The sequence below is a fragment of the Camelus ferus genome, chromosome 9 (assembly GCF_009834535.1).
Source record: "Camelus ferus isolate YT-003-E chromosome 9, BCGSAC_Cfer_1.0, whole genome shotgun sequence".
In the NCBI taxonomy this organism is placed as follows: Eukaryota; Metazoa; Chordata; class Mammalia; order Artiodactyla; family Camelidae; genus Camelus; species Camelus ferus.
In genome coordinates, this window is record NC_045704.1 from 33,934,828 (window position 1) to 33,958,462 (window position 23,635).

Sequence of the window (23,635 nt, forward strand, 5' to 3'; positions counted from 1 at the left end):
TACATGCACAGTTAAATGGAAATGCTGTAGAGAGGTCACACTCATATTTCTTCGGCCTGCATTAATGTTATTGCTCCGTCACTTTTCTCTCTCCTTGGGTTTGTAAATGAAAGTTCCTTTTGTACATTTGGAAGGATTATTTATTTTTAATTGTTTTACCTCTGGAAGGAGAGGTTACTTTTTTTTTTTTTTTTGGAACAGTTAAAAAAAAGAAACTTTGCCTATGCATTTCTTGCTAATTTATTTCAAACCCTGTGCTTTTTATAGTCTTATCTACTAATGCTTTTGATTAAAACACAAGCCAAAACCAGCCAACGTGAACAGGTTGAATGCCACATCTGTGCAGAAGATAGCAGTGCACTTATTTATGACTCCAAGAAATGGAGCCTAAATTAAGCTAGCTATTGCTGGAGAGTGGATAAGCGGCCATTATGAATTATCCTTAATTATAGCGATTTCCTAAACTAATAAACCTGCTAAATCTTTATTGCAAAGGTTAGTTTACGCAGCGCATATAAAATCCGCATGTGCTTCGCATCAGACACCAGCTGTCTGACAGTGTGTTCCTATTTCCGTGAGTGTTCACATAAATTTTATGTTGGTTATATTAACAGTCAGTCCATATCACTACCCACAGATGCCAGCAGACATAAAAATTGCTCTCCAGTGAGCCTAAATATCCCTAGAAGCTAGTTGTGTCTAATGTTCCATGTAGTATTTGCACGCGAAAGCACCAGATTGGAGGGTTATTTACAGATGAATATTTCAATCCAGTTAGTTCATATAGGCCTACTTAGCCTTCTTGGCTGGTTTATTTGTATGCTAAATAATTCACCAAAGGTTCTTGTTTACTTTCTATAGTAGTTTCTATGAAATGCAAACAAGGAAGCCAACTTTAGGTGTTCACAAGGGTAAGCCGCTCTGTGTTTAAATGCAGGTCAGAGCAGCGAATGCAGCCTTGCCGGCGGGCTGTCACTCAGTTTTAGCCATTCTTCATCTTCGTCGTCTTCTTTTTTTTTTTTCCTTCCCCTTCCTCCTCCAGATATGACTGGAGCTTGCTGCTTTCATAGGAATTTTTGGCTGGGCTATCTTTAGTCTAAATTTATCTTTTTCAGTACCTGCTCTATAGGCTGCCTTCAGTTTACACAATTAAGCACCCAACGCCAGCAGCAAAGAACGCCTCCTTGGCTTTGAGAAGCGTCCCCGCAGTCCTCTGGGCTGACAAGAACAGGTCAGTCGTCGGCTGCTGAATGCCCTGTTTTCCTCCTCTTTTTCCTTTTCTTTTTTTTTTTTTTTTTCCCTCCCCTTTTTCTCCTCCATGATTTTTTTTCTGGTGCTTTTCCAAGTCTCAGGGTTTGAAAGGAGAGTAAGTAGCACCTTTCTCTTTTCCTGGAAAGCCCTGAGCCAGTCTGACCTCTGTCACCCTGAAGGACCGAGGAGCAAAGTCCAGCTGCAAATGACATGACCTTTAGTGGCCCTTGGAGTGCGTGTTCACCTGGCTGGGCAGGATCGCTGTCTTCCGAGGCGACAGTTACCTGGCCCTCTTGTTCAGATGTTCCCACTGCCCAGTTTCTATGTGAAAAGTATGTCTCTCCCCCCACATTTTGCAAATGTTCACGATCCTAAATATTTGCCCCTGAAGAGACTGGAAAATAGCCTCCTTCGTTTTCAGCCAGGCACTGCCAAGATCGTGAGAGGGTTCAATAGCAGTGCTAACTTTTTATTTAATAATATTGATTTTATCATTTTTACTACTTACAGTGGGGGTTGGTCTGCCGAGAGTTATTTGACCTCCCTTTGTACATGGCTGTGGAGTGCTTCGTTAAAGCTATCGACATACCTCCCTCTTCCCCCATCCTCTTCCAGCAGCCCATCTCGGCAGATAATATTGAGATGCAGTAACTGTTCCCTGATATTGATTTCAGACCGTGTTCATCACCCCCTTCCCGGGGCCGGGCGAAGAGCGGCAGCCCCCGTTCCGTAAACCCTTGCCTGCTGTAGGCTCAAGTGTCTTTTCCATCTTCTAGGCAAGAACAGCAACCATTTGTATTTCCAACCAAAAAATTCCCCCAGGAAAATGAAAGCATTTTTTGATCTTGATTATTTTTTTACTCATACATAATTAAACTGATCTCTTTCATTTTAGGTTGAGCTTTTGCTGTCTTTTTTTTTTTTTTTTTTTTTTTTTTTAAGAAGAGCCGTAGGTCCCTGAGCTGGTAGGAGAAACTCTGATGACGTTTTAAGCTTCTGGGATTCAGGGTTTGGCGAGCTCGGGTCTCTCTGACCTTCGCTTCTTAGCCAGCTGGAGCTGTTCTCTGCACCTGGGCCTAAAAAAAACAAAACAAAAAGAAAGATTCTAAGTTTTGCGTCTGTAGAGTCAGTAGAGATGACAGCTCATTTAAAAGAACCAGGGGGTCACACTCAGGGAGTGACCAACTTAATCCAGTGATTATAAACACAGCTATCCATAGGAAGAACACGACAGACATGCAGTCTGGGTGGGTTTATCTGTTCATTGAGAAAAACACCAAATACTGAGCAAATAATACTGAAAATCCTATTTTATAGACCAAAAACAAAAAGGGGGGGGGGGCAAAAGAGAATTTGCGCCAAGAGCAATTGTATCTGGGTGCTAGCATTGTATTTAATTTTTCTTCTTTGGGCATTTCTCCATTTTCTAAATTTTCTTTGGGAATTAGAAAAGGAACCCTGCTCAGAAGTGTTATTTTTCAAAGTGGAAAGGTTAGTAGAAGGATTGGAACTCCAGAAGATTCCTGCCTGCCAAAGTGGCCGTGCTAGCCGAGGCTGAGGTTGACTGAGTGGCCGTGCTAATCTCTGTTCCAAGGGCAGCAGGACAGACGTGACTCATCGACATGCACCTGCCAGTTTGTATTTGGCGAATCCAGTGGGGTTTGAGCCAGCTTTTGCCGCTGAAGCGTAAGTGCAAAATGGTTAGGAAGAAGGGCTTTGGAGTCAGACAAGCCTGGGTTTGATTGTTGGTTCTGCCTCTTGCCAGCTATGACTTTGAGCAAGTTAACTTTCTCTGTACCTCAGTCCCCTCATCTGGAAAATGGGTTGTTCAGAGAATGAAGTGAGATTCTGTATGAAGCTCTTAACATAATGCCTGGCATCTAGTAGTCAGTCAATAAACTGTAATCGTCATTACTGTCATCTCTATAGCAATTTCCTTATCAAACCAGAGCCATAACGGAAATTAGCATCCTCACAGTCCACAGAGCAGTGATTTTTTTTTTCCCCCTGAAACCCAATTAGGACTCAAATGAGATCTGTCCAGTGTCTAATACATATCAGATTTCCAGGACAAACCTGATTTCTTTGTTTAAAGGCAATTCATTTTTAAAAGCGTATCTAAATGAAGTCTGGTTTTTATGTTTTTGTTGGGATTTTTAGAGAAATAAACAGTCATATCAGGAAAAAAAGTTACGGGTCTTTACTAGTGGTTCTGAAAATATCACCATACTGATGGTTCTTTAGCATCTTTAGCATCGAATGTACCCCTCCCCCAAACACACACACACACACACACACACACACACACACACACACACACACACACACACACACACTCCTCTCTGAAGTAAGGATTCTTCCAGAAAAACACTAGATGAATGTAATTGGAACCCTTAGAATATCATCTCATTTTCGTCCTGGGGTCAGTTTGGCTATTCCATTTGTATGATCAGAAGCACTTTCTAATACCACGGATGCCATAGGAAGTCTTCCCTGCAGGCAGTCATCTTCAGGGCTGAAAGCTGAGTATAAAAAGCAGCTAAATTAGAGACTTTACACAGTTGCTGGAACCGGCTTAATGAGAGACAGCGAACATTTTGCAGGCTACTGAACTTCTGAAATGTGACAATCCAAGCAAATGAAATCATGGTACCTCTCATTGTAGTTTAATTGGACTCAAACTTGGCACGAGGGGCTGCTGAAAGCTGTATTCACGGAGAGAGACAGGAATCGTGCGTGCACCAACGAATTCAGCCCACACAACGCATCTTCCAACTGTCCGAGCTCCATGCTGCTCTCAGGGCTGACTCTTGTGGTCCAGAGAGAGAGAGAGAGAGAGAGCTACAGCGAATAAAAGCAAGAGATTATAAGGCAGGCCAAATCCTGGCCTGGTGGTTGGCGTACCTGTCACCCCGAGTTATGCACTTGAAATAGCTCAGCCTCATGGCAGCCCGTACAGGCCAATTTATTTTAAAGAGGCAAAGAGAAGTGAAACAAACTTAGGCCCTCTCTTCTGCCTGTTAGGGTGTCAACATATCAGTGTCAAGGAGTCCTCTTAACAGAAGGGTGAGGATGAGTTGAGCATAAACACTAACAAGAGAAGAACTGAGCACGGACCTCCTGTTGAGTGGAGCTAAGTGGGAATCCCAGTCGAGTAACCCAAAAAGCAGAAAATTACCACAGCTGTCAGGAGTGGGACCAAAATCCTGTCAGGCAACATTACAGGGAATGGAAACTAAAGGGAAAGGTATGTTTTGAGGGGGAATGATCGGAAGAAGCAGATCGTTTTAGGATGTGCCTGTCCAGAGCCAGGAGGAAAGTTTAGAAGGGTCTCCCGGCATCCTTGTCTGGTCCCAGTATCCTTTGCCTTCTCGGGGTTGAAACTGATTGTCTAATCCCAGCCTTGTCCGATCTAACCATCCCACCCCACCACTGGAGTCCACGTTTCCTGTTATTATAGCTTTCGGTTTTAGCCAGTAAGGCTAGGAGAGTGGACAAATTGGGTGCCGGCATGTAACAGACCATCTTGGACATTGATTTTTGAAGGTTCATTAGATAAATGCTGACATCACAGATTGATGTCTCTTTAAACCAGTACCTAGTGCAGGACCGTTCAGGGAATCAGAAATATTGATGTAACATGTTTGAGCAGAAGGCCCACTGGAGAATTCCCCTGCCTAAGTGGGACCCATCAATTTAGGCTTTCTTTAATTATTCTAATTCTGTGCATCTCTGCGGAAGGGGAGTTTGTCTGCAGAACTGGTTTTTATGGGGAATGCTGCTCCTACTTTAGGGGCCAGGGAAGGCCAGACGGGGTGTGCGGGTCTATTTTTCATTGTTGTTTTGAGCTGCTGTTTCGTAATTAAAATTTTTGATCAGAGCCTAATTTTCCCATACAGTGTGGCCGTGGCATTGACAAGGGACTGATTAATGGGCCGACCCCGGGGCCAGGAGGCTGCTGGGTTGTTCTCTGGTGGAAGGCATGCCGGCAAAATAAAGTTGATGGTTTTGTTTGTGTTTAACCCTTCACCTTGGCACTATCAATAGATTGAAGACATCATTTGTATCTGCAAGTGTTTCTTTAATTAAGACCTTCTAAAAATCTTTCCTATTGATTCATTCCATTATCCTATTGATTAACTGCAGTGGATCATGTACTTGGTCTTCAGCGGAAGGCAACAGTCTGGGCCGTCTGTCATGACTACAGATGCAGACCACAGGCGGCTAGCATCCAGCGCCCAGGGCTGGCAGGAGTGTCTTGCGTTCTAATGAGGCATCGGCGGTGGCTCGGTGGGGCTCGCTGAACACCACGGAGAAAGCCAGTGGTCTCCTGCTGGAGGGGTGGCCAAGCATAAAGCATTCCTTCTAGTCATTTATACTGCAGCCGCTTAGCGAGCCAGGGGTGGGGAGGGGAGGGCAACTGGCTGGCTTGAATAGGGGGGAGGGGAAGACAGATTCTGCTCTGCATCTGAATTTGGAAATTTGAGCTTTGGAACAAAAGCGAACTCAGAAATCTTGGTGCGGGCGGGGCCTGGTTCAGAGATGGCTGTTCATGGTCCTGTGCCCAGGCTGTAGCTTTGTGCCCCCCACCCCCACCCCTTCCCCACGTTAATCAGCCTCCTCGCCAGACTGGCTGCAGGTGCCACGAGGGGTTTCCTGTTTTAGAGGAGCTCCCCAGCTCCTTAGTTCCAGAAGAAGAGCTGGCCACATTCACCATCTACCTGGACGGGGTCTAAACCATCCCCTAGTATTAAAAATGAAGAAACCTCTGCCTGAGCTTACATATTGTGTTTTGAAATATGCCTTAATATTCACAGTCCCAAGAAATAATATCCTGGCTGGAGTTTGAAGGGGGCAGGACTTTAGAAGGCTGGAGTTTGGTATGCTGTGATATGCAAAATCAAATGAGATAATACACAACTGAGATAAAGCACTCAGCACATAGTAGGCACTCCATCAATAAACCAGTCATCCCTCACCTGCCCCAGATTCATTTTTCTTCCTCTCATACAGATCCTATCCCATCCCTCATGCATTCTCTGCCTCCCCATCCTTCAAATGGATCTGAACAGATGGTCACCTCAAGGGTCAGGATCTCTTCCTTCCCGAATGGAATCCAGCAGAAAAGGAAAAAAATGTAGAAGAGACGGGAGGCAGATTAAGTTAGAAGAGATAAAAGAATGTCTCTCTGCTCTGACTCTTTTGTAAGCAAAATAATTAATTTTCACTCTCAGAGTGAAAAACCCTAAGACTTTGAAACATCTCACCTAAGCAAGGTCATAATGGTCTTTATGTTCATAGTCAAGCTTGGCCTAGGAGTTGAGTAATGTGTGTGTGGTCCCCAAGTTCATGCCAGTGGCTTTGTGGGCCCTGAGAAAGGAAGTCAGAAGGTCTGTGTGTGTGGAGAAGGTGGGGGTTGGGTGGTTGCTGGGAAGAAATCTTCTTTTGAATATGAGTATTTAAAATAATTTCCCCAATTACAGAATTTTAAGTGAAAATTAACTGCAAAGTCATTGCTCATTTGTGGTCCTCCTTTCAACTGTTACGGTAGCCAGTTGTGCCAAACCAAGTGCTCAATTTCCCTTGGCACCAAATGTTGCAGTTCGGGTGTCCTGCATTCTGTCCAGTGCGTTAACATTGTGTAATGAACACTGTTTTCTCAGGCCTGGGGCCTGACCATCCTAAAGGCCACTTCCAACCTTGTCAGCTTTTTAAAATGCCTTATTTCCAAGTGTCTGTAAAATCTGCCATTGTGTGGATACCCCCAACTCTTCTCTAAAAACAGAAGAAACTTATTTAGATCTAAGTGTACTGTCTATAAAGTAAATTATTTTGAAAATAGGGTAGGAAACATTTTGAAATAAACCCAGTATTTCTGAGTTTGCATCTTCAATGAGCATGTTTTAAATTAACATGTAATCTGTGCTCAATGAAATAGTCTTTTGAACCCTTAAAGAAGTATAAAACAGAAAAGAGAAGTCTCTTTTAATCCCACCACCTTGAGATAACCACTCTGAATATTTTTTAATGTATTGTCTCCCCATTTTTTTTCAAAGTGTGCATCCATATATACGTGTATACTTTTCAAAGCAAAATTAGGATCTTTTCACTTACTAGAGCATCAGCAGTTTTTCATATCTTTAAATATTCCCTGGGAACATGATTGTTAATAGAAAGTAGAATTCCCTTGTATAGACACACCGTGTTTATTTAATTTTTCTCCTGTTGTTGAACATTTAGGTTGTTTCCTATTCTTTTCCTTATCATATAAAACACTGGGATGAGTATCCCTGTCTCAAAATTTTATGTGGATTTTATTACCCCGGGATAAATTCCTAGCAATTGAATTACCGAGTCCAAGAATATGCACATTGTAAAGGCTTCTGACACGTATTGCTAAAATATTCTTCCAAAAGGTCGAACCAATTGTATAGCCTCCCCCAGTAGTCTGTGAGCATGCCTGTTTTCCTGTACCTTTATCAGTACTGGTAATTTCGTGCATGCGTGTGTGTGCGCGCAAACTTTTTCAATTTGATGGATTAGGAAAAGGGTCTCCTTGACTTCATTTACATTCTTTTGATTACTAATGATGTAGAAGTATTTTCTTATATGGAAATGACTATTTATATTTCTTCGTTTGTGAAATATTTGTCCAGGTCTTTTGCCCATTTTTATCCAAATGTTTGGCTTTTTCTAATTGATTTGAAGAATTGTTTTCTTTTTAATTGAAAATTGTGGCCCCCTTTTCATAGATACTCAGGTGAGATTGTTACAGATAATCAGATCAGACTTTTCATGTAGACATTAAGCAGCGTTTGGAATACCTTGATAGTGGCCATGCTATTAGTGCCGTTTTAATTTTTTTTAAAAAAAATGACTGTTGGCCTCTGATAAAAAAGATATATGGAAAAGAATCTGACAGTGTCAATCCAGCTCGAGTTAAGTATCCCAGGACACTACCAGCATTTTATTACAGTTGTCAAAAAAAAAAAAAAACCAACAATTTTATTGTTTTGATTATTGAGATCCAGCCACAGATCAACTGAGCAATTAAAACCTCTAAATAATATTCTCTGAATTGTCAAACAAAGGATTCGTTCCCAGTGGAAAGGATTTTTTTTTTTAAAGAAGATAGTTTTCTCTGTGATGTCTGTGCCAGTTAATGGTCGCACTAATTGGAATATACAGAAATATTTTACCAGTTTAACAATGCATGACATCCTAATAAGATTGTGATGACAAGCTTTTCTTTTTATGAAAGGTGATGTTACTGCATGCTTCTAATATACATGGGCTCGTGTGTCTTTTTATGACATGTTATAAATGAAACGTTTAGGAGAAATTAATCTGCTTTCCCAAATTTTTCCTGTGTATGAAATTTTTTCTTTTAAAGCAGGACCACAGAATCTCGATTTCTGTTGTTTTTCTTTTAAGTACTTGGAGTAATATATTTTAAAGCATCTTGGAATGGAATAGAAAAGGATCACGATTAAATGCATATTAAACTGCTTGTCCCAAATCCCACTAATCTGCCACTAGAACGTGTGAAGGCAGAGTCCCTGTCTTCCCCTAGCTCAGGTGGCTGGCTGAGTGCAGGCTTGGGACAGTTAATGACAATCTTCCAAGACAAGCAGGACTTAACATCAATATCCCCCTCTCCCTGATAATCTATATACTCTGGAGGTGGTGAGCTCTGGCAGGGTTTTGATGATTTTATGATGGCTTGTGTATATTTACAGTGTGTTTAAAATACTCTTTTTAATTATCATTTGAGTGACAAAGCTTAATCTTTCGATCTTTATCTGCACCTCCTGCTGATGTATGTTTGTTAGGTAACTAAAACGCGGAAATTCACCAAAGCCCGAGCTTTATGCCAGTCATGAGACGGAGGAGTCAATAGATGATTAACCTGCCTTTCTCCTCTTTATGAGAATAAAGGAGTCACTTTATAAAATCTTTGAAGGCAGCCTAGATTTTTCAGAGCAGCATCCTAGAAACATCTAACAGCTATACAGAACTGGGCAATGTTTGAATTGCACCAAGCAAGTGTGTGTGGAAAAGAATATCAAAAAATCATTTGAATACTGTTCACACTGATATAAACTCCCCATTGAACCTGGGTCTTGTGCATTTCCTATATACATACACGTGTGTATGTCTGTGAATATGTGTGACAGATGTGTGTATCTATGCATGTATGTGCAAGATCTGTATTATATGTATATAAATTATCTGTGGCATTAAGCAGTATGTCTGATTGGATACTGATATTTTGTTAGATTTTAGGGGCTAACCAAATAGGATCCAGTCATCATTCAGCCTATCATCACTACACCTTAAAATGCTTCCTTTGTGTTATTTCATTTGAAATGGGATGAAAGGCTGAGGTCATTCTTCCTTGCTGCGGATGAGCAAAGGCATGTGTGTGAATAATGGAGGCCAAGGATTTAGAATTAAGTATTGAACCTCTGTATTGGTTTTCCAGAATGATGAGGCACAACCAGCACCCTTTTGGAAAGCTCTTGTTTCTTATAATAACAGGTCAAATTTTGAAGCGAAAGCAGGGGAAAGCAATCTCAGGTAACAGGCCAGTGTGGTTATTGACATGTGTGATTAGCCAAGGACGTTAATGAGCAGCCGCGGCTGCAGCTTGTATAAAGGAACTGCAGGCTACCCAAGATGCTGCTCAGAGAAATCTTAAAAATCATGGATTGATTTGCAGATTTAGTGGGATATTAAAAGCTGATGTTGTGCCCGAGTAAGATAAGCATTCTATGTCAGACTGTACTGGAGAAAGCCCTCACGTGGCTAGGTGATTTTACTGACATCTCAGAACTGGAGACCATGAATTTTGCTCTCGGGCAGTATACTGTCCCAAGAAATGGACATCGTGAATGCCGGAGTCACCGTTAGAAGAGCAGTAGACATGGTGTGGGGTCAGATAAAGCATTAAATCCCAGACCCAGACCAACACCTGCAGCGTCGTCACCGCTTTCAGCCTCGATGTTAGTAACTTGGCTGCCATTTGTAAACCAAAGGCACTCATTCCCACAAGCCATGTGCCTCTAGCATCCCCGGTGAGTGGTGAGTCGTACTGAAGGCCAAGTGGGCATCCCTAGCTGCCCCTCCTCCACCCACGCCCCAGCTATTCACATCAGAATGATGCTTATCGTATGACTCCCACTTGGAGATCTGTGCAGCCAGGGGATACCCTGGAATCTGTGCCAAGAGTTCAGCTAAATGAGAGAGAAAGTTGACCGAGTCCCCTCAGTCAGGCAGGTGTTCATGTTCAGAGAAGTTGTGAAAGAGGAAGGATGGTGAGCTGGAAAAGCAGACAGCAAGGGCACAAGTTGGTGAGCGGTTTGGTTTGGGGACTGAGTCAGAAGGAAGAAGCAGGCAAGGTCTGGAGGCAGTTGGATCAAGAATCCAGATTTAGGGTTTGGGAAGAGACAATGAAAGATGCAGATCAAAGTTCTAGGCCAAAAGGGGCTCAGAAACTAGACCAGATATCTTAACCATGAAAAGCAGAAATCAGGTTAAGAAACAGGCAGTGATGTACCAAGGGTGGGCACAGTCCACCCCAACCCTCCCTCTCTTCCCCCTTCCTTGCTGGCAAGAAGGGGCTACGTTGTCTGTAGAAAATTTTAAAACAGTGATAAAGTGGGCAAGAAGCAGCCTGCTTTTCATTATCACCATTCTCTGTCGATTCTAAACAATAGCAGTGAATACTCTTCTCTAAAAAAAAAATCTCGTATTGGCCTGACATCCATACAACTTCTGAATTACCCCTCAAGTTTCCTCATGTCCATCAGTCTCAAGTTAGCACATTTTAGTAACATGTCCTTTAATAAACACTGTAGTCCATGTAGACATCAATTCAGAGAATTCTCAGCTACGCAGCCTGCAGCTGACGCACAGAGGCGCTGCTGCACCTGTTCATCTCAAGAGTAAGTGCATTACCATTTGGAATTGACTGGGCCTCGCTTTAGGTGCGGCGTCTGTCTCCAGCCACCGTGGTGCCCCATGTTCCCGCATCTAAACGGTAGATTGGAAACAAACAGTGACAGACCATGATTAAGACAAAGAAAGGACCGTTGGCATCCTTCACCTCCACCATACCGTGTGGCCGCTTGGAGTTTTTATTTTTGTTTAAAATTTAGAACGATGTGACAGTTTACAAACTGCTCTGGGTAAGTGTTTTTATTTGGCAAATGAACATTTTAGTTCCCAACGTAAAATATTTGACTGAGTTTGAATAGCATTTCTAAGTTGAGATGTATTTTTAAATTTTTTTTTCGTCTTTTTTTTTTTAATGGAGGTGCTGGGGATTGAACTCAGGACCTTGAGCATGCTAAGCATGCACTCTACCACTGAGCTCTACCCCTATTCTTTAATTGTTCATAGATCATTTTAAACTGAAGACTAAATTGAGAAAATTATGATTACTGATTATTATCTGATTGTTATTAGGAATAATTTTGTGATGTAGAGGTGAGGGGTGTGAAAAGGATCTGCTTCAGCTGTCAGATGTGCTAAGTTATGTCCCTGGGGACGGGTGGTGTTTATGGGAGCCTAGTGAGTTCATTGCCTGCTGACATAATCAATGATCGTAGGCACAGGATGGCCAGACCAGGAATGAACTTGATTCTGGGCTTTATGATCTGATATCTCCCTATAACCTCTGGGTCCGAATTGGCCTCAAAGTGAAGCCAGGACTGACACCACAGAAGGAATGACACCCATCAAGCTGAGAATGGACACAAATGATGGACAGACTGACAGTTGGTGGTCACCCTGGGAAAAGCATGTAGACGCCACCAAGGAACCCCTGAGGAGTGGGGCCACTCAAGAGACAACCCTGCAGCTTTTCTGAACCAAGGCCCTTCCTAAGTGAAGCAAAATGGCAGCATCGTGGAAGAAGCCAAACAGTCGACCGACGGATGGCTAACGGCCCCAGGCACGGCTGGCTCTCTCTCAGCCCAGTGAACTGGAGCAGGACCTGGTAATAGAGATGAAGGAAGCAAGCCATGCGCGGAGAGGCGGGATTGGTTTCAGCCTGGAGTGTGTGTGTCCGTCTAAAGGGGGCCGCCGCTCCTCAGTCCCCGCCAGTTACGATCCAGGCGGGGGGTGGTGGGGGGAGGGATATTGACCCAGATAAGCAGCCCTTTCGGTTTTTCAAGCAGAGCCAGAAATCTGGATTGTTGAGCAAAATCTCTAGATTTCTTTTCTTTTTTTTTTTTTAATAACGAATTCACTTTTTTTTTTTTTTTTTTTAAGTTACAAAAGCCAAGACTGGGGCAAAATAAATGTCTGGGAGCAAAATGTAGCCCCAGAGCCACCATTTTATCACCTCTACGCCAGGGCCTTGAACTGTGTTTCGGGTGACTCTCGCTACCAAGTCAGAGGGTGGTCTTCAGGCTCTGGAATTTTAGAGAAAGCTTAATCACCAGGCTTATAAGAAGAGTAGAGGCACTCTTGACTTCAGGACAATGCTGGAATGAGTGTCACAAAACCTGTCGCAGCTTGCAGCCACCAAGGGCCAGGGAAGATATTACAGCAATAATACCTGTCGTGGACGGAGTAGCTACCAGGCATGTGCCTGGCGTGTGCCAGGCATTATGTTCTGCCCTTGACGCCCGTGACCTCACTGAATCCTCACAGCCGCTCCAGGAAATAGATACGTGTATCCCCACTTACAGATAAAGACACTTAGCAAGATTCTCCCACGCTCAGTCGCACGTCGGGACTCCACCCCACGCCTCTGGAGGACTTCAGAGCTCGGGGAAGGGATTCTGTTGGCTTCACCAAGTCATCAGAGCTGGATTGCATTGAGTGTCGGTCTCTAAAAGGCCCACCACCCAGCAGCCTTGGCGGCCTCCCCAGCAACACAGAGGTAACAAGACTCGTTCGGTGGTTTTTGTTACCTGGCTGATAGTTATTGTTGGATCACCAGCGTTTGCCATCACCCTTGTCCCATTATGGAGAAGTCTCTTTAACAAAGCCCCTGGGGGGAAGGGACTGACTTAGGCGCAGTTTGGCCCGGAGCTCTTGCGTCAGTGTTCTCCTGCAGGGATCTACTTTGACTTACCCATTGCTTGCTTAATAGACCACAAAAGTCAACATCCCTCTGAAAGGACAACTCGTGCTTGGAGGCATCACAGGCTCCAAAAGATCCTGTTGAGGCAGGATGTTGTGTAAAACCCACAGGTGGAGCAGAACCCCATGTCTCCTAATTATAATGTTTAAGGCGCTTCAGAGACTGCCTCTGTGCTTCCTACCAAAAAAGGGGCTGGGAGCCCTTTTCCCCCTTTTGCTTTTCAGACCTGGAAGCGCATCAACATTTTTTTTTTTCCAACAAAAGAATGTGTCTCTTGTCCCTGGGTAAGGGAAGGCTGCAAAGAAGAAGCCAGCTTGTAGAGGGGCAGGGGGAGGAGGTGACCGGCAGAAATCAGTACCCAGTGGAAAGAGACACAAGAACAGGGGTTTGTGGGGCCGTCCCATGCGCCCTCTTCCCAAAGGAGGCAATTAGATATTATTTCAGATAGTTTTCTCACTATGTCTTCATTCCATTTTCCAGGGACCCTATGTAAGGTCCCCAACATCTCTTGCCCTTCAGCCCAGTCTGGGGTTGGGCTCACGTGAGTGGCTGAGCCAGGTGTACAGACACAGAAATGAAATCCAATCTGACACCCAATCAGGACACACTGTTGAGCGGCTCTGTGGCCCCAGGGTGTCCCCTAGGCCCCCACTGGCTGCCTCTTGGGCACAGTGTATCCAGAAAAGCACTGACCAGGTTCAGTCCAGGCCACGCCCTGCCTTGGTGTCATAGCCAAAGAGGAATCAGATTTGAACCAAAAATAACAAGCACTATAAATCATCAAATGCCCCCCAGATGCTGCAGCCTTGTTTGGAGATTGTGGCATGGATCGGATAGTTAAGAGACATCTAATCAGAAACTCAGAATGAACAGCCTCGCCGAACAGATGGGCAAATGCTATGGACATTCCTCCCTTTGTGAGAGGAGGGGCCATTATTTAAATTTATATACAGCGGCGGAAGCTGGAACGCTTCCGATGATTAAATCTGGATGATCGCAACATCCGGACGCGTTAAACAGCGACCTTCTCAAATCAGACCTGAGCAGAGATGCCACGTGGCCCTGGCCAAGGACACAGGGTTCATTTCCTGGGCATGTTGGTTTTGGTGCTGGGTCAGTCAGAGACGCAGCAGGAAATAGACTGATTCCCACCAGCATCTTCGTGCCCCTCAACGCTGGGTAGCTCTTCAGCTTCAACCCACCCCCACTCCATGTATCTGAGAAATTACTGCAATCAGAGCCAGGCAATATCGAGGAAACAGACACAGCATGTAGGGAACACAATCTGAGCTGCTGAGTCAAGGGTGGTGCCACTCCCGCCAAGCCAGCCAGCTCCTTTCAGTAAACCTGTAGAAAGACCACCAATGTTTCAAAAAGTCGGGCTCCCAGTGCCACTTAATTCTTGCTCCAGAGGCTGGGAACTTACAAGAGCAACTTCACATGGAAACTAACATTCCTACCAATAGAAAAGCTTTAGGTAGGAAACGGGACCTCTAAGAATCGCCACATGGAGTGAAACCGGGGGCGCTCGGGATGTCCAGCTCAGAATTCTGTCTCTGGTTGAAGTACAGGAGGTTAGGCACATACTCGACATGTCCTTGACATCACCCTTGGATGTGCTGTGGGTCACTCCTGCTCCATTAATTTATCATATTCTTTTGGAATTTCAGGATTCCCGTAGCCCAGAAGGGTAAACTTCTGATTACCTAGATTTAACAGGACTGGGGGCCCAGATTATTTCTCATACAATTTTAGGAATCCTTAAAAGTCAGTTGCTCATGGTCAGCAAATTTTAAGTTTAAAACCTTTACGAGGTGGGAGGAATCATTTTCAGGCTCAAGGACCCCTTTTGGTTGCAACTGACAAAAGAAAACCTTTAAAAGCAAACTTTATGAGAAGGGGGAAAGAGTTGTAGTTTGGGGCTTTTTTTTAAAAATTGAGTTTGCCTTCTTAGTTTTTACCTTAACTTAAAAACAAAACATGTCACATACGAGTATTTTCTTAATTGTAAAAAATAAATACCCTTAAATGTTTTTTTTTAATGTGATTACATTTCAGTGGTTTCTATGTACCATAGATTAGATTTTTATTAAGGGTTTTATTAAATAACTGGTGTTTCACCAACATCTAATTAAATCTTCTATCTAAATTGAACAGAAAATTATGGGTGAAAAGAAAGCATTTGTAGTAGACTTTATTACAGATAAGACTATTATTTGTTCATCTTAAGAATTTGAGATCAAATATACAAGCAGCATCCTCATCAAATTTCTTTTCTGGGCTGCTGAGCCCTGGCCCCTTGAAAGCAACCCATTATCTCCCCGCCTCCTTTTTATTATAGTGTCCTGGTTGTTGGCAACATGCCTGCTGTTTAAGGTTACTTTCATTAATTAACCGAAAGTTAATTTCTTTGCAAGCAAAATCTCTGATCTCATTATGTTGTCTTTAAAGCTGAAAGCTTCAGGTTTTCTGGTCTCCTTTGATGGCACAATAAAAAGCATGCTCTTTATCTTTAGGGAAACTGTCTCCAGGGTTTAATTTAATAGTCCTTGAAATAGTTACAGCACAGCCAGGCAGACTACAATAATATACCAGTTTTAGAAAACCTTGGCTTTGTCATGGTTCGAAAGCCCAGTGACTAGGGCATCTGTGGACGGCGAGGCTCTGTGTCCATCTAAGTTCTGCTGTTTGACCTCTTTAAGTCCCATTTTTACACCCCCCATTATATGCCCTGTCTGAGAATGGAGCAAACGCCACCTCCAACGTTCCTTCCCATGTGCTGTGGCCCAGCCGTCGCATTCTCTGGGATTTCAGAAATTTGGGGCGGTTGACATTTCAAAAAGTTTGTTTGCCTTTGCTGCATTTGGTTAGCTGTCTTTGTTTTTCTGGTGGAAACAAGGCAACATTGGGCGGTACCCAGAGTTTGGGGCAGTGGTCTGGAGCCTGGCGGGCCTGGATTTGAATCCCAGTCTTTTATTAGACCAGCTCAGTGTCCTTCGACCAATTCTTTAGCCTCTCTCTCTAAGTCCTCAGTTTCCTCATCCATAAACTTTGAATGACTATGCAGAGTTAAGAAAATTAAATTAACTAGTCCACAGCAGGTACTTCACCGTGAAGTCCCCTTCCCTCGACTGTCCTGTTCTAGTCTTTACCAGCTACAAATGTGGTTCTTGAGTTGGGGTTCATCCAGATATATGGGGACTGGCCTCCACCTGGTTACAGCAAAAGCAGCAGTTTGGGGAGATGGTCAGACCCCGCAGAGCGTGCCTGGTGTGTTCACCAGACGTGGAGTTGGCTCCAGAGAGTTGGGTTCTGCCTCGCCCCGGATGCTCTTTTAGAGATGTGGAGACATGAAGAGTGTATTTTCTTTGTCTCTCTGAGTTAGCTTCATCCTCAGTGATGAAATCTGGTGACTTTCTGGAGCATTAAATTCAGCGAGTTGAGAGGGGCCACAGTGCCGCCAGGTGTGGGTCACACAGAGGGAAGAGAACTTCAGGTGGTTCAAGTCTCAGGAGCCGTCCAGTTACACGGAGAAGCCATTTGTATTCCACCGAGTCCAGCGATGTGACGCACACGCGGCTGAGATTTTCAGAGGCTGGGAGGGAGGGCTGCGGAGAGCGGGGGGTGGCACGACCCGACCCGCTGCTTCAGATGCCTGGGAGACTGGGTCTGTGCCATTTGCATATGCCCTCAGTACCAGTTCCTGATGAAGGATGCAATTGACTCAACTCAAGCAGGTCAAAGTCACTTAGGCAGAAAATCCCAGGTCTTGGGAAGGAAAGTCCTGTGCCCCTGGGGCCCCAGGCAGAAGTCAGAGGTCCAAGGTAACGCGTCGGCAAGGATGCTGTGTGCCTTGGTGCCTTACTTACTGCTCCCCCATGCTTTTAGGCAGAAATATTGTCAATGCTATTGATTAGTTGATCTGATAATCCGGCAAGCTCCCTGATGTGTTAAATTTCCTACTTTTGGAGGGCTGTGAGTGTGGGCAGAGCGTGCGCTGCGCTTAGGGGGAGCTCTCAGTGGACCTTGCTTAGACACTGCTTCCGCCGTGAGCTCGCCACAGGCATGACAGTTCCGATTATTCTTTTGGCTGTCACACTTAACCCTTGCCAGAACAATTTTTCCCTAGTTATCCCTATTTTCTAGCTTTACTTTAGATTTGGGAAAACACTTTTGCCTTCTGCATTGGGCCTCTAGGATCTCTTGATTTATTAGCGTTTATTACTAGGGGTTTAAATTTTTATTTTTTCGTTTCCTTCTCTGTTGAGAGTGCACTTCATCCTCTGCATCTTCCCCTCCTTGGCACGCCCTCTGTGGCAAAAATCATACTTGCCTTTCTCCTCATCCCGTACCAATCTTTAAACATTCCTTCGGCCATATCCCTCATTTAAAAAAAAGTCCACAGCAACTTGATGAGATGTGTACAATACCCAGTGTGTAGGTATCAAAAGAAAGGGTGACCCTAGGTAAAGGCATTTTCTATAAGGAGCAGAGTGACGGTAAATAAGCTAGCCACGTTGTTGAAGTTTGTGAATTGTTTGTGTAGAGCCTGGTCTGGAAGAGCTAGAAACGTTCATACTCTATGATTTGTCTTTCTGTAGTTGTGATTCATTGACCCCCCCAGCCTCCCTGTGGCTTCTGTCTCCAAGCTCTTCAACCCTGTTTGAAAGGGCGTACAGGTACCCTTGGAAATCCAAACCACCACTTGGATAAATTACGCCTGCAGCTGTTGGGGTCTACGGTGCTATTTGTTCTACCTCCCAGCTTACTGGCCTTGACATCAATTACATTCCCTGCCTCACTACAAAGAGTGCAGGACGATGCCTTTAATCCCCTTTGCAAAATGATAATAATAACAACAACAAAAATAAGGCCTCTGAGCAGAGCACGCTAAGCCTAATTCAGATTTTTTAAAAGTGGAAAACGAATCATAAATACCTGAGAAATGAGGTTCATAATGGAAGCCCCAAGAAGCCCTTTAACCTGGGCGAAATCCTATAACACAATTATATACAATTTCACACTTGACTGGAGCTGTTATTTGAGCAAAAAATAACCATTTTTCTGCTTGCCCTAAATGAACCGCGAGAGCCCATATCCAGCTGCAGAAAAACGTGGGATTGCCTGTTCGGTCTGCATGTCATCGGCGGACTTGGTGGCAAGGGCACCGTAGGATCAAAAGAGTTCATCACTGGATCTGCCCACAGCAACCACACAATTAAGGGCAAGATTAGCAGAGATGAAAAATGTATTGTGAAAATGCAGTGCCGGCCTGCAAAAAACAAAATGATTTCACCGAGCACTTGTTCTGTTGCCATAATCCTAATGATCAACTCTATTACACTAATAATAGGAGAAACACTAATTGCAGCGAGGACAGGACAAATCTTTTTTAATCTGCGTTGTCATCCCGACTAAGTCCCAACCCATTTGTATTAACCTCTGCTGACAGAGTCACATGATGGACATAATTTCTTATAATTTACCAGCTATGGATCTAACCTTTCTTCATCAAATATTCATAAAGGCAGGATTCTCAATGATTTTCTGTCTCTCTTCATATTTACAGCTTGTTGTCTTCTTCCTTTTTACAGTAATTTGGACACAATTGAAGTCAAACGGAATTAAAGTTAAATGCCTCTAGCAACTAAGGTGCCTAAAAGCATAGACTCTAGGGAGGGGTCGTGACCCGAAGGGGGAGAGTGTGTGTTCCCGAGACCCTTCACATCCCAGAGGAGTTCGAGTGGGCTGCTCTGACCCGCAAAGGGAAAACCAAAATCAGCCCGAGAGTAAAATACTGTCGCCGTCTCTTGGCCTGAGGAGCGCACGCTCTTGGGCCGTGGTCTGGGGATGCTCTGAGGCCAGACTCAGACTGGGAGCCCCAGGCCTTCCTCTGTGGGCAGGGCTGGCCGGACACCTCAGCTGCCGGGACCAGGCCCTGTCTGGGCATGTGTCCCCACAGGGGCCCGAGGAACACGCCAGCGCTGTAACGGTGGACAGGAAAAGTTAGGTGGTGCAGTCACTTAGAAAACAAACACGAATATCTGAAACCACACCTGAGAGCACTTTTGGTAGAAAAACATCTGTTTCCACTCTGCGTCTTGGTTGCTTTGACAGTTTTGTTAAGAGACATGTAGATGAAATAAGTTTTATAAAGCGTAGGTGTTTACAGTGAGTACAGCCACCGGTCCTTTACTTTTACTCTCTCCCTGGCAAGGCCTCGGTTTCAGTGGGATGGCAGAAGTTTGGGGAAGACAAGATTGTCCACAGAGTTCCCTTTCTCTAGCCGATCCTCAGCTGACCCAACCTTTACTGCAACAATTAAGAATGTTGTAGGTAAATTCTCCCTTAAGATGCAAAGGAATTGTGTTACCTGGTTGACTTCAAATTCTGATACTGACTAAGCCAAGCATTTACTTCTTGATGAGTTCCCAGAATTCTGACTGGTAGAAAGGAAGTTAGAACTGAAGGTAGTCATATTCTTTAACAGCTGATTTGTATCCCCAGCTCTAAGGTATTTTGTTTTCTTCACCATCAGTTAGCATCTTGATCTGTTTTAAATTCCACAAGGAATACACAAATACATATACTTTATTTAAAAAAATGTGAAGTGCTCTTTGACTACTACCGCCAATCTCAGACCTTCTTGCCCTCCAAATATTTTTCCAGGCATGTATAGACATACAGATGTACTACAGACAAATGTGCTTTCTTTGTTGTACGTAAGTGATTACTACAAATAACCATTGGCTCTACAAGTCAATACCCAGCTTGCTTTGGTACTAACAATACATCTTAGGTTTGGAAATCTTCCCGTGTTAGAATATATAATATAAATCTGTTCTATTCTGTTTAATTGTTGCCAAAACGTTTATAGGTTGGATATACCATTGTTTAGCATTACTCCCACAGTGATGGACATTTAGGTTGTTTCTCGTTTTTCAAATTATAAGCAATTCTGCAAAACACCATTATCTGTTCGGAACCGAGATTGACCATATAATTATTTTAACATCATGCCGGCTTTTGCAAATACAGTTTTGAGAGTATTTATACTGATCTGATTGCTCAAAATAGTTTTAGTAATGTTTTCAGCCAAGATACAGTTCCTTTCTGATGGTAAGGACAAAAACAATTAAGAGGCATTTGGTATTGTAAGCGCCCCACAAATAAATAGACATTCCAATTGGCAGTGAATTAAATGTTTTCAATAGGGGAAGCAATGATAATCAGCTGTCAAAAATGCCCAAGTAAAGCTTGTTATGCAAAGAGACCATCGTTATGGTGAGCTTCTGGTTACACAGATGGAGTTATACCGAAGGTCAGACTATGTCCTCTGAGCTGCAGCTGCAGCTGCGTACTGGGAGATTCTCCCACATGGTACTACTAGGTTCTAGATTTGCCTTGTTTGCCAAGCCTCATGCTATAAAGAGGTGTCACCAAGTACATAAAGGACGACTTACCAGTTAGGATATGCATACTTGCATGGTCTTAACAAATCCAATAGAAGATGGCAGGAAATTCTTTTAAAGGACCAAAAATTTTTGCCAGAAGGTTGGAGGGGTAAGACCCATGAAAATTTTTACCAGGGATCTCAGATACTGTCATTCTCCTGGACTGGAATCGGGTGGGTGCTGAGATGCCCACCAGTTCTCTCTGGTTCAGTGGAAGAAGTAAGGCAGAAACAGTCAGGTAGTAGATGGTGATGCATTTGTAGAAGTGCAGAGTGGAAACTTCCCATCTGAGTGAGTGGAAAGATTCTCAATTGCCTTTTAAATAGTTCACATTAATTACTGTTAGGTTTAGAGAATAACTCAAAGTTGGGTTAACACTTTGCTTTGGTGAAAACCAACAAGTGACTTTAAGAACGGCACACAGATGGAGAAGGTCCTTCCAGAGTCTTTCATAAGCATTGGGTATCTCGTGTTCCTGCAGTTCCATTTCAGGTTTACTGGCTGAGTCTCTCATTCTATATTGGGCACTCTTATCCTTATCTCATGAAAGGGGGAGTTGAGAGATTCTGCCAAAAGTTTGTAGAACCTAAGGGAAAAATAGATAAATTCATCAAAAATTAAAAACTCTTGTGCATCAAAGCACTTTGTCAAGAACATGAAAAGACAGCCTACAGAACAGGAAAAAATATTGCAAATCATGTATCTGATAAAGGTTTAATATCCAGAATATGGAAAAAACTCCTAAAATGCAATAACCAAAAGACGAACAACCCAATTAAAAAAAATGGGTGTTTTCCCATTCCTCACCCTCCTCCCAACCTCTGTGACCCTGGGCAAATCACATAACCGCTTAGTGCCTCGGTATTCCCATCTGTAACCTCATCGGGTTATTAGGGTTACCTGGAGAAAGCACTTAGAATGCTGTCCAGCACAAAGTAGACCCTCATAAAATGTTGACCGTCAATAATAACATTAAAAAAGAAAAAGCAAGGAAACACACTGGGAACTAAGGCTCCTGAGACCCGAATTCTCGTCTCCTAATTCTGCCACAAATGTGTCGAGCATGTCTGTTAACATCACCTTAAAACTAGAAGGAGGGAAGGAGCTGAGATTAGCTCCTAAGAACAGAGGTTCCGTCAAATTTGCAGTCTAGGAGAGCTCGCCGTGACTGTCAAAAATTACCTTGCTGAAAAATGAGACTTCCCTCCCTTTTAGGAGAGAGCTTCAGACTCTTTACAGCTGAACCTGTTCCTTCATCCTTCTGTACCCACTGTGGAGGCATAATTCACAGTCTCACAGGCTGCCTGTCCAAAGCCCTTTCTCCTGGGAAAGAACTTTATAAATCATTTTAAGTTAGTGGCCATAACTCCCAGGTGCTTACAGGAGACCAAGTGGAAAAGGACATTAACTTGGAACCAATTAAATTGCTTCTAGTCTGTATTTGCCGGCCTCCTGAACGAATCTCTCCCAGAAGGCTGTTCACGTGGTCAACCCTGGGTGAAACTGTAGAGAAGGTAAAATTGGGCCCCGGAGGACCACCCGCTCCCCCCAGGGAAGGCTGAGTTCCTGTGCTGCTCACGTCGGGAATCAGCACGATCTAGCCGAGAGGTGACTTAAAATATTCTCCTCCTTAGAAGCAATTGCGTTTGAAGATACTTTTCACCCTTTTTCCTCATACACTTGGAAAAAAAAAAAAAGAATGAATGAATGGTACACTTTCTTGGCATCGGTTCGAGGCCAGAGCAAGAACTGTTGGCAGAGAGAAGGCGGTCCTGGTATCTCTCCACGCACACCACGTGGGCAGGCCACTTGGCGATGGCCCTTCCACCTGTGACCCTGGCCCTGGAACTTAACTGGTGGGCGCCTTTGGGCACTAGGACCTGTGCGAGTCAGTCTCCAGCTAGAAAGACTGAATTTAAATGAAGAACAGCAAGTTTCTCTCCATCTCACTCGAGCTAACCTATCAGCTCGTGCTGCGGAAAAAAGCCTAATGGCCCCTCAGTCACTTAGTCTGGGCCAACTCCCAGGTGGCCTTGACTGCAGAAGCGTTCTTCCAAAAAGTGTAAATTCCGACTTAGCAGTCGGCTGAGGAGCCCAGCTCCCTTGCAGGCCGGCCATGGGGGCAGGAGGTGACAGCCGCTAATCAAGTCCTGGCTGTGCCGTCCTGAGTCACCGCCGAGCCCTGGCCCGTTCCCAGCTGACCCCACTCCAGTAATGCTCAGTAAGGAGCCGCACTTCTCCATGAATCAGCCTGTTTGCAGGAGCTGGAAAGGTGACTAGTAACAGGCCTCTGGTTCCCAGCCTCCTCCATAGTGACATTCTGCACAAGCCGAGTCGTCCTTTGATTCCTGGTGACCTCCTGAATTTTAGCAAATGAGAAAGCCCCCAGGATCAGCAGTGAGGGCCTCAGGTTGTCTTTCCTGCAAAGAGACACTCTTGTCTTCCATGCCCGCCTCCTCCCCCATCTCTCACTGGCACGAGGCAAGGACATGGCCTCACTCATTTTCCCCGGTGGAAAAAGCCTTCTTCCCGGAGCCGGGGGCTTTGAGACAAGGGGGCCGCTACTGGTCCACGCGTGAGTGTTTACCAGACGTGACTCCGGGGCTCTGTGGCTGTCTCGCCTTGACAGATGAGAAAATGCTGCTTCAGTGTCCTTCCCAAGGTCACCCCATGCAGACACTGGTGCTGGGAGAATACACTCGCCCCAGACAGGAAAGGAACTACAGACCCAAGCTTTCAAAGCTCTGAAGTGGGAGACTTTGCACCAGCCGGTGGAAGATGAGGGCGTACAAGACAGTTTAAGTGATAAATAGATAATGGCCAGCCTCTCTGC

General features: G+C 44.2%; 1 protein-coding gene and 1 long non-coding RNA gene across 2 annotated transcripts in view; one reads left to right on the forward strand and one right to left on the reverse strand.

Annotated features, from left to right (window-relative positions):
* FTO (FTO alpha-ketoglutarate dependent dioxygenase) overlaps positions 1–23,635 on the forward strand; it is a 345,689-nt gene that overhangs the window by 305,601 nt on the left and 16,453 nt on the right. The window lies entirely within an intron of this gene.
* LOC116665750 lies at positions 2,112–4,883 on the reverse strand. Its single transcript, XR_004322411.1, has 2 exons — positions 3,905–4,883; positions 2,112–2,327 (listed from the first exon to the last, which is right to left on the reverse strand). It is a non-coding gene; the product is annotated as an uncharacterized LOC116665750 (long non-coding RNA).